This window comes from Canis lupus, chromosome 15, assembly GCF_003254725.2.
Source record: "Canis lupus dingo isolate Sandy chromosome 15, ASM325472v2, whole genome shotgun sequence".
In the NCBI taxonomy this organism is placed as follows: Eukaryota; Metazoa; Chordata; class Mammalia; order Carnivora; family Canidae; genus Canis; species Canis lupus.
In genome coordinates this window covers 32,453,470-32,465,314 of record NC_064257.1, presented here as the reverse complement: position 1 = coordinate 32,465,314, position 11,845 = coordinate 32,453,470, and positions in this window count along the sequence as shown.

Below are 11,845 nucleotides of genomic sequence, written 5' to 3'. Positions count from 1 at the left end.
CTTTTGAATATTTTGCTTCCAAATCTTTATATATAACTATAAATGTATAACGTAGCATATAATATATATATATATATATATATATATATATATATATATATATTTATATTTTTTCCTACTTACGGGTTGTCTTTCCATTCTTTCAACATTGTTTTTCAGAGAGTGGATGTTTTAAATTTAATGAAGTCCACGTTGTCAATTTTTTCCTTTCACAGATCATACTTGCTAATGTATATGAAAACAAGTCATCAAGGAACTTGGAAATTTTCTCATGTTTCCCATTATATTTTTTAGTTTTGGATTTCATATTTAAAGAAGTTAGTGATTTTAAGTGAATTTATGCTAAGATGCAAAGTTTGTATGTCTGTTCATTTATTTCCTTATAATGATCCATTTATACTTTTATTATTTGTTGATGATTACTAATGACCAAAAGACTATCCTTTTTTTTTTTTAAATTAATATGTCTTTACTCCTTTGACCAAGGTCGAATTGTCCATATTTGCATTGGCTTGTTCATGGACTTTCCATTTTGTTCCATTTATCTATGTGTCTGTTTCAAAATATCATGCTCTCTTGATTAATGTAGCTTTGTAATAAACCTTGAAATTTGGAAGTGTGAGTTCACTGACTTGCTCTTCATCAACACTGTCTAGACTATTCAGTGTTTAAAACAAATTTGCCAGTATCTGCAAAATAGCTTGCTGAGATTTTTATTGAAATTGCACTGGATCTTTAAATCAATTTAAGGAGAATTGACATCTTAATAATATTGTGCCTTTGATCTAGAACAATGACTATATCTCAATTGATTTACTTTTATTATTTCCAAAAGCATTTCTTATATTTTTCTTTTTAAAAAATATTATTCAATTTATTAAAAAAAAAGAAAAAAATTATTTCACCCATTTTTCCTAACCCCTACTCCGCCTCCTGCAATTACCAATCCTTCCCTGTATTTATGTATTTTGTTTTGTTTTTTGAATTCCACATATAACAGGGACAATATGGTATTTGTCTTTTTCTGACTTGTTTCACTTAGCATAATGCCCTCAAGGTCTATCCATGTTAATGCAAATGGTAAGATTTTATTCATTTTTATGGCTGAGTAATAACCCATTATGTGTGTGTAGGTGTGTGTGTGTGTGTGTGTGTGTGTGTACACACTTGTTTCCATATCTTGGCTATTGTAAATGATGTTGCAATGAGCATGGTGATACATACATTTTTTTGAATTAGTGTCCCCCCCCCCCTTTGGATAAATACCCAGAAGTGGAATTGCTGGATCCTATGGTAGTTCTATTTTTAATTTTTTGAGGAACTTCCATACTGTTTTCCTTAGTGGCTGCCACAATTTACATTCTCACCAACAGTGTGCAAGATTACCTTTTTCTCCATATCCTCTGCAACACTTGTTATTTCTTGTCTTTTGGTAATAACCATTCTAACAGATGTGAGTTAATATCTCATGGTGGTTTTTACTTGCATTTCCCTGATGATTAGTAATATTAAACATTTTTTCATGTGGTTGTCAGCCATTTATATGTCTTCTTTGGAAAAATGTCTATTCAGATCTTCTGCCCATTGTTTAATCAGGATGTTTCTTTACTATTGGGGTGTACAAGTTCATTGTCTCCTTTGGATATTTTTCTTGCATCAGTAGATTGCATTTTCATTTTGTTAATGGTTTCCTTTGTGGCTCAGAAGCTTTTTAGTTTGATGTAGTTTTGCTTTTGTTGCTTTTGCTTTTGGTGTCACATTCAAAAAATCATCACCAAGACCTATATCAAGGATATTACTGATGATGTTCCTTTCTAGGAGTTTTATGGTTTCAGATCTTATGTTCAAGTCTTTAATCAATTTTGAATTAATTTTTGTGCATGGTGTAAGATGATGGTCCATATTCCTTCTTTTGCATGTGGCTCTCCAATTTTCCAATTGAAGAGACTGTCCTTTTCATCGTATATTCTTAGTTCCTTTGTCATAAATTAATTAATCATATATGTAATGGCTTATTTCTGGGCTGTCTATTCTGTTCCATTTACCTATGTGTCTGTTTTTATGCCAATATCATATTCTTTTATTTACTACAACTTTGAAATGTAATTTGAAATCAGGGCGCATGATACTTCTAGCTTTGTTCTTCTTTCCCAGGATTGCTTCAACTATTCAGGATCTATTGTGGGTCTATGCAAAGTGTAAGATTGTTTATTATATTTCTGTGAAAAATACCATTAGAGTTTTAATAGAGATTGCATTGAATCCATAAGTTGCTTTTGGTAATACGGACATTTTCACATTTCACAGTATTAACTCTTCTAATCCACAAACATGGAATGTCTTTCCATTTATTTGTGTCTTCTTCAATTTCTTTCATTAATGTCTTATAGTTTTCAATATACAGGTCGTTCACCTTCTGGGTTAAATTTATTCCTAGATATTTTACTCTTTGGGATGCTATTATAGACAGAATTGTTTTCTTAATTTATCTTTCTGATAGTTTGTTATTAGTATATAGAAACATAACATATTTTTGTATTGATTTTGTATCCTGCAACTTTACTGAACTCATATATTAGTTTTAACAGTTTTTTTTTTTTTGTGAGTCTTTTGGATTTTCGATATATACTATCATGTCATCTGCTAATAGTATCAATTTTGCTTCTTTCTTTCCAATTTGGATTCTTTCCTTTTCTTTTCTTTTTTTTCTTTCTTTTCTTTTTTTTTCTTTCTGTTTTGCTTAATTGCTCTGGCTAGGACTTCTGATACTATTTTGACCAGGTGACATCCTTGTCTTATTTCTGATCCTAAAGGAAAGGCTTTCAGCTTTTCAGCATGGAGTATGGTATTAGCTGTGACATTGCTATATATGACCTTTAATGTGTTAAAGTATGTTTCTATACTCACTTTGTTGAGAGTTTTGTCATAAATGGATATTGAATTTTGTTAAATGCTTTTTTCTGCATCTATTGAGATGATCACATGATTTTTTATTCTTCATTTTGTTAATGTAGTGTATCGCTGACTGATTTGCGGATGTTTAACCACCCTCACGTCCCTAGAATGAATCCTATTTGATCATAGTATAGGATACTTTTAATGTTTTGTGAATTCAGTTTGCTAACATTTTGTTGAGAATTTTTACATTTATGTTCATCAGAGATATTGGCCTGTAATTTTTTTGTGGCACCCTTGTTTTATTTTGGCATTTTGGCATTTTGTTTTGGCATTAAGATAATGTTGGTCTGGGCAGCCCAGGTGGCTTAGTGGTTTGGCGCCTCCTTCAGCCCAGGGCATAATCCTGGAGAACTGAGATGGAGTCCCACGTCTGGCTCCCTGCATGGAGCCAGCTTCTCCCTCTGCCTGGGTCTCTGCCTCTCTCTGTTTCTCTCATGAATAAATAAATAAAATCTTAAAAAAAAAGAGATAATATTGGCCTGGCAAAATGTGTTTTCAAGATTTCCCCTCTCTTCTACTTTTGGAAGAGTTTGAGAAGGATTGGTTATTAATTTTTCTTCTGATATTTGGTAGGATTCACAAGTAGAGCTGTCTGGCCCTAGACTTTGGTTTGTTGGAAGTTTTTTGATTACTGGTTCAATGTCATTGCTAACAATTGCCTATTCAGACTTTATTTCATCATAATCCTGTCTTGGTAGGTTGTATGTTTTTAGGAATGTATCCATTCTAGTTTGTCCAATTTGTAGGCATATAATTATTATTAGTAGTAGTCTTTTATGAGCCTTTGTATTAACCTGCTGTATTACAGAGATCCTTTGTTTCTATAATAAGAGAAAAAGAAGAGTGTTACATAATGATAAAGGGGCCAAACAAAACAATATAATATTTGTCAATATTTATGCACTCAACCTAGAAGCATCTATTTTTTAAGATATTTTATTTATTTGTTTGTTTATTTGAGAGAGAGCACCCAAGAGAGAACACAAATGGGAGAGGGAGAAGGCGACTCCAGGCTGAGCAGGGAGTCCAGTATGGGGCTAGATCCCAAGACTCTGGGATCATGACCTAAGGAGAAGACAGACACTTAACCAACTGATCCACCAAAGCACCCCAACTTAAAAGCATCTAAATATGTGAGGAAAATAGTAGCAGACCTAATGGTGGAAATAGTAGAGCAATGAACAATGAACATTGACTCAATATTTCAGTGTGGAAGTTTCAATCTTCTTAATGGTTTTAAAATTCTCTTAAATTTAATAGCCAATTTTTTTCTTGCCCAACAATATAAGACTATAATATTCATCTGTACTGTACCTGGGATGATTGCTGAGAATAATAAGTTGGAAATTTCCCAGTATGAATGGTCTAAAGTGGTTTCACATCTTCTCCAGTGAAAATTCTCTTTAGAATTTCTCTAAGACTATATATATATATATATATATATATATATATATATATATATAATTTATATATAAAGTTTATATATATAAATGTGTGTGTGTGTGTGTGTGTGTGTGTGTGTATGTAAGGTTCCAAAAGTCTTATATAGAATAGATTTTTAGGACTCAGAATATATTAGTAGTTAGGTTTTTAGTCAACTCTTAGTTAAGACAAACCCATAATTCCTGTGGTAAGGTAATCATACTGTGAACTAATCATTGAAACTAACCACACATTTCAGTGTGTTTCTTTCCCTTTCTTTGTGCTTACCTCTCCCCATCTAGGCCTTAGTGGATGCCTTCCAGAGGCCTCTGGGCTCCCAGTTCAAAATCAGCATTTAAAAAGAGATTCTGTGCTGGAGTGGTATTTGGGATGTTGCAAATCCAGTTATAGAGATGAATCAGGCCCACCGATCTTCCTTCTTCAGGCTAATAGTTTTCCTTATAGGGATAGCTCAAGGGAGCCATGGTGGCTGTTTCCCCAGGGGCTGTAAGTCTAATTCCAGACCCCATGGAGCACTATTGGTCCTGGAGACTCAGAGGCACTGACATTCATATGATACATAAATAGTTTTTCACTGTACTTTTATGACTTTTATTTTAAAAATTGTTCTTTCCTTGTTCTGTATATGGAACAGAAAAGATGCATCAAGATGTTCTTCAGTTTTTTTTTAATATTTTATTTATTTATTCATGAGAGACAGAGAGAGAGAGGCAGAGACACAGGCAGAGGAAGAAGCAGGCTCCAGGCAGGGAGCCTGACAGGGAACTCCATCCCGGGACCCCAGGATCAGGCCCCGGGCTGAAGGCGGGCGGCGCTAAACCACTGAGACACTAGGGCTGCCCTGTTCTTCAGTTTCTATGGAAAGGTGAATTCATCCCCTCTTTCATCTTAAGTACCAGGACACATCTGTCTTCAAGAGCACATACCAGTACTGAGGAGGCCATGACTGAGTTTAAATCTTGGATCTGGCACTTAATCTAGAATTATTTTACCCTCACTACTTCTTTTCCCCAATCAGTAACACCTGTACACTCAGGTTATTTTGAATTGCTAATGAAATGAAATATTAGGAAGTGCCCTAAATGGTATTTGGTTTATAATTAGTCCCCTTTATCTCCCCATCCTAGTTTCCATTACTTCCTGGCCCTCCTAACCCTGAGATGTTGGACAATGGGAAGTAGTTATTCCTCACATGCAAGCTTTTTGGGACATGGTTCTGAGGCTGGCCACAATAGTGAAACATTGCGAGACGTATGATTAGTTTCTGCGTTCTAATTAGTTTATTACCTTTCACTAAGACATTATGGTTGGTACTAGGCAACTCAGTAGGGAATTATGGGTATTTGATTCCAGCAGATATTAGTGTGGGGAATACAAAGCAATGAAGCCAATGGGAAGCTAGGTCTGTCCTACCAACCCTCCTTCCCAAGACAACAGCTTCCTATCAAGTGTAGCTACAGAGAGGAGAGGGCAGTAGTTTCCCCATGGCTTGGTGAGCCGGTGAAGGTGTAACCAGGTAGTGGATTGTAAATTCCTCAGTTCTTGTCTTCCCCAAAGGAAGAATTCAGTCAAGAGACTCGATAGAAAGTAAAACAGCAGAGGTTTTATTTAGCAAAGAGGAAATAAACCAGAGACACAGGTGTGGGCTAACATAAGGGCCGGGTAGCAGCCCACTGAATTCTGCATTGTTCTTTTTCTTCTTATTATTTTTTAAACGGAGGTCTATTTCATCTCTTCCATCCCATCTTGTCATTCTCATATAACCATATAACCCAGGTTCTGCCCTGGTTTCCTCCCCTCTAACCTTTTGCACATGTTCATGTCCTCCATCTTCGCATGAGTGCCTAAATGAAAACCACGGAGCTGGAGTCAAACTGCAATGCAAATGGTATTACGATAATAGTAGAACAGCCTTGGGGCTACCAGTGGACAAGGTTTTCCTTAAATGCATATACCCCAAAGTTGGGAGAGTCCTTACTGCAGTATGTTTTCACATCAGACTGTAATAAAGCACAAAAGAGACTGGTCTAAGGGAGATAAAGTGCCTTTTGGGTGGAGCCTGGTGTGGGCCTTGGCAATTTTCGCGTCTGTCGTCCTCCAGCTCGTGTCCATCTAACTGCTTACTCTAGCCCGGTTCCAGCCAGGATTCATGTAGTGTGCAGTTAGACTGATGTTAAGACCAAAGGAGATTCAAGAATGTATGGGACAGAACAGTCTCCATCTGCAGCTAAAGCCTTTTTACTATTTCTGTTTTCTAATGAAACTTTCCCTCAGTGAATCATGAGCTTCCTGTTTTCTGCTTTCCAGCTTTGGTCTCCTTTACAGTTAAGATGAACTATGTGACCTAATTCTAACCAGTTCTACCTAAGAGCAGGGGAAGATTATTTCCTGTGGTCATTCAAGTGGCTCCTCCTAAATATGGGGGTTGAGCAAAGCTAAATCAATATTTTATAAGTAGAATGTATAGAGCGAGGAGCCTGAAAATTTAGGTTTCAAAATCAGACTTTATTGCTTTCTTGTAGAATCTTGGGCAAGTGTCTTCACCTCTCCAATCCCATAACACCCTATACTTCCTCCACTGGAACACTTAGCCCACTGCATTCTAGCTGTATGGCTACTTCATTTGATGTCTTTGTGAGACTGAAAATGCCTTGAGAAAAGATGCTGTGTCTACAGCAAGAAGCACAACACTGGAACATGATCAGGCATGGAAGAAATAATTCGAACAAACAAATTAGAGGAGATCAATGCCTGTGCCTTTTATATTATTATTACTTTAAGATTTTGTTTATTTACTCATGAGAGACACAGAAAGAGAGGCAGAGACATAGACAGAAGGAGAAGCAGGCTCCCTGTGGGAAGACTGATGTGGGACTCGATCCCAGGACTCCGGGATCACCCCCTGAGCTGAAGGTAGATGCTCAACTGCTGAGCCACCCAGGCATCCCAGCCTTTTATATTATTTTTATTTCTGGTAAAGTAACTGACAGTTGTGGTATGCTATTGGATGGCAATCTGGACTGCTCTTCATTAATGAGGATAGCATGAAGGTAACATAGAGGAATCTGACACATACTAAGACTTCATTGAGATGGGAGGGAAAAGATGATAGCAACATGCTTCACATTATATAATCAGAAGTGGGAGGATCTAGGGAATTTATTGTGGGTTTACAGAGATTCATCACCCTCTGGAGAACCTCTTCTTTTTATTTATGGACACTTCAGAAACCTTTCCTTTGCAAAGGATTAATTCTCATAATTTAATCCAGGGCAAAATTCTCTTTGTTTTAAAATTGAAACTACACTTTAAATACTGAAACCATTTCATATATAGAGAGGCATGACTTCATCCTAGCCAAGCACAGCTACAATCCATGATATTTCTGGAAACTTGACATATCCAGCAAGGTGCTTCCTCCTCACTGGTTATTATATGCAATCTCTGTCTCATAGCACATGAAGCTAAAATCTTTTCATATTTTATAGTAGATTCCAGCTTGGAGTCCGATACAATATATTGTACAAACCACCAAGAAGAATAGGTGTAATTTAACTTTGCAAACTAAAATTCGGATACAACTGGGTGTCCTTATACAAATGTGTAGGAGGGAATATCAAATCATATTTTCAGGTTCCTCATCATGGTCTTAAGAACACATTTCTTAGAATGGATCAAGAGCAAATGCCATGAGAGATAAAGGGGAAAGTTGACATTTCTAATAGAGTTGGAATTATTTTCCTGTGAACCAATAGGGAAGTGGGGAGATGACCAAGAAGAATTGAGAGAAGGACCGAGGAGGCCCTGTCTGCAAAGCTGACAGCTCCCTTGCCTGCATGTTACAATTTGAATTATTTCATTTCCTTATTAGTATTATTATTATTTTTTATTTTTAGCAGGCTTTGTTCAGTGCCCTAAAACCTTATAATGACTCTCTATTCTTTTTCAACAAAAGGCACATTTCCTCACCTGGTTCTATTCTTTCCTCCCTCCTGGAGAAATTAATGGAGCAAACAACACTTTTATCAAACAATATGCCAATTTTCAAAAGCACATACCATCCACCAAACCTTATGAATAACAAAGACTTCTGTTGAATAGTTTGCACTGTCATTCTCTTGCCTCCATGCTGCACAGAACACTCTGATGGAGGCCCTGACAACTGGATGCTGATGATCACTAGAGAATGTTATTCAGTGTATGCAAATTCGCTTTCCAGTATTCTTAGTAAAGCCCGTTGGGAAGGCAGTGCTGTGACAAAGCATATTTGAAAGAGGAGGGTCAACCATGGATATTATGGTGCACATATGGCCACACAAGTCTTGAATACATAATGCTTATCCTGAAAAATAAGTTGGCAGCTATATAAAACCTGTCATTAATATTTGACGCAGGGAAGTTCTGCTATCTAATCTGGAATGAGTGGGAAGTGATTCTGGGCATATTTTTGTTTTGTTTTTTCTTTTTGCTGGCTATTGTCCTGTTGGTAACCACTGCAGCACTGACATTCAGGAGATGGAGCGGTGGAGAGTCAGCAGTAGCAGCCAGGGAAAGCTTGGTCCATTCTTCACTGACTGTACAGCAAACACTATTAAAGGCAGGGGAAGCCATTTGTTCATGAATATACATTTGATACATATAAATGCTTTGTGCCATGAATATTTATCTCTTTCATGGATTGCAGCTGTTGTGTATTGAAAACTATTAACAGGTTGGAAACCATCCTTTAGAAACCTATGCCTGTCATTTGTGTGCAAAACTATCCCTGGAAAGTTCTTTTTTTTTTTTTTTCCCCCCTCTCCCTCTTTTGTGGAAAAGATAGAATGCTCCAGGGGGTTTTTATAATGAGGTTAGTCTCTTAGTAGATAGAGAAGAGAATTTGGTAAAATAGAAGATGTCTTTCTTGTGGCATAACTATATATTTTTATTTACCTAAAGTATTTTTTTTGTTTTTACTTAAATTATCTAAGGGATTTTACAGCTAAGGCAGTGTTCTGTCTACCAATTGGTATTCATTCGGATTTTGAGGAAAATTCCATTGTTAACAAAGGTGAAAATATCAGATACTAAATACTATACAATTGTGGGGATGAGGAATGTTATCTGATTTCTATCACTAAAGAAGGCATTCTCAGGCCTGTAGATATTCTAGTTCCATAAAATTGAATGGATAGTTTTACAGACTTCAATCTTATGCTCTCTCTCTCCTGTTTTCTCCAATCTGACCATTCTTGACTCTTCTTTGTTGTTCAAATAAGCCATTCTCTCTCCAGCCTCATGGCATTTGTTAATTCCATTTCCGCCGTCTGAAATAATTTTCTCTCCAATAATTCTTACTTCTCCTCCATGTTTTCTTCTTAACCTCTTGCTCTTTCAGAATCAGCTCAAACCTCTGTGTCTTGTGAGGTCTTCTATGACCTACCCCATAATTAGACACCACTCCCCTCCTTTGAACAGTTCTTAAATAGACCTTTAAACAAAACGGTATGCCACTTAAATGAGTAGACAAATATATCACATATTAGGTATGAAGCTTTTTAAGTTATCCAGTACACTACCCAGGTAACATTGTGTTGCATCCCAGGAATGAGGTCTGTGTCAATATTTAATTTTGTTTAAAATGTGTAGAGTGTTAACATAACTGCTTGGGAATATTCTTTTGTTAACTGGTGGTTCAGATCTCTACCTGTTCTGGACTTAACTTTCCACTCTGCAGGCTAAAGATAAAACCCTTTTGGAAAACTCATTTGTACTAGGTTAACTAATTCCCTTACTACTTGGGGGCTGAACGATTAAATCAGGTCTAGGCTTATATTTTTCCTTCGCTGTTTCTGTTTAGCCTTGAAATGTCTTCACTCAGCTCCTCAGTCAAGGTTACTGCTCTTGTTTGGGTTTTATCCAAGATTGCTGTACTCTTTCTAACCACAGAGTTCACATTCAAATTGGGAATTTTAAATGAATTTGAGGGAAATTCTTAATGCCAGCCCATCAGTTTTAATCAGTAAAATCAAAGGTATTATCCACTTATATTAAATATATTAAGAGCTGCTAACAAGATTTGTTAGACATTTGTATCTTTTTTTTGTATCTATCTCTATAGATAGATATCTAAAGAAATATGAACATAGTTGTATCATATATATCTTTGTCTAGACTACAGATATTTATGTACATTTGCATGTTGTTTACATCTATCTATATTATCAATATCATCATCATCTGTCTTCATCCATTTACTATACTATACCAAAAATACCATACTGGGTGGCTTATATACAACATTTATTTCTCATGGTTTCAGAGGCTGGAAATCTAAGATAATGATGCCAGCCAAGTCAGTGTCTGATGAGGATTTGATTTTTGGTTCATAGACAGCCACTTCTTGCTGTGTTCTCACAGGGATCTCTGTGGGCTCTTTTTTTTTTTTTTAAGATTTTATTTGTTTATTCATGAGAGACACAGAAAGAGAGGCAGAGACAGGCAGAGAGAGAAACAGGCTCCCTGCAGGGAGCCTGATGTGGGACTCGATCCCAGGACCCTGGGATCATGACTTGATCCGAAGGCAGACACTCAACTACTGAGCCCCTCCAGGTGCCCCTCTCTGTTTTTTTTTTTTTTTTTTTTTTTTAAAGGGCCCCAATCCCATTCGTGTGGGTGGAACCTTCATGACCTAATCACTTCCCAAAGGCTCTACCTCCTAATATTGTCATCTTGGGGATAAGGTTGAATTTACCACGTATGAATCTAGTGTGTGGCGGGGGAACAAACATTGAATCTATAACATCATCTTTTTCTCTCTATTCAGTTTGTGTATAAATGAATCTCTTTATTTGAGATTTGAATGACTTACTTATGGCTATTGATATTAAGAAGAAATGAGGAAAGTCTAGGCAGCTCTTTACTTAGGGACCAATTATTAATTCCTTTTGTTTTTCTAGTCTTTTCGTTTTCGTGTCTATATTTTAGCTATTTCACTATTCGTTAAAATGTCTTTTGGGGGAAAGAAGATGAACTGTTAGCATCTAGTGCAATGTGTAGTGCTCTAGGGATACTCATTAAGTGTCTGTTGACAATGCTGCTGATGATGGTAAAATTCAAATCAGTTAATTGGTTCTGCACCTGTTAGTAATATCAATGGAACTTTGCATTGGGTATAGATTAAAACAACTGGAGAACTTTCTGTGAAGAGAGCCATTCCTCTTATGCATAGAAATTCGCAAGTACATGGGTTTCTATCTCTCAAATTCTCTCAGCTTGAGATGGAATAATTGAGCAAGGCTAGACTGAGGTGCAGGCAGGGTAGACAAATGTATTTGTGGTGACTGTTGGGTTATAAGTAGGCATTATCTACTCAGACTTTTCCTGTACCCACAAAGGCTAAACCTACAGTTTATCCTTTGGCTTAAGACATGCCTTCTATTCTTCCCTGTTTGAGTATGCATAG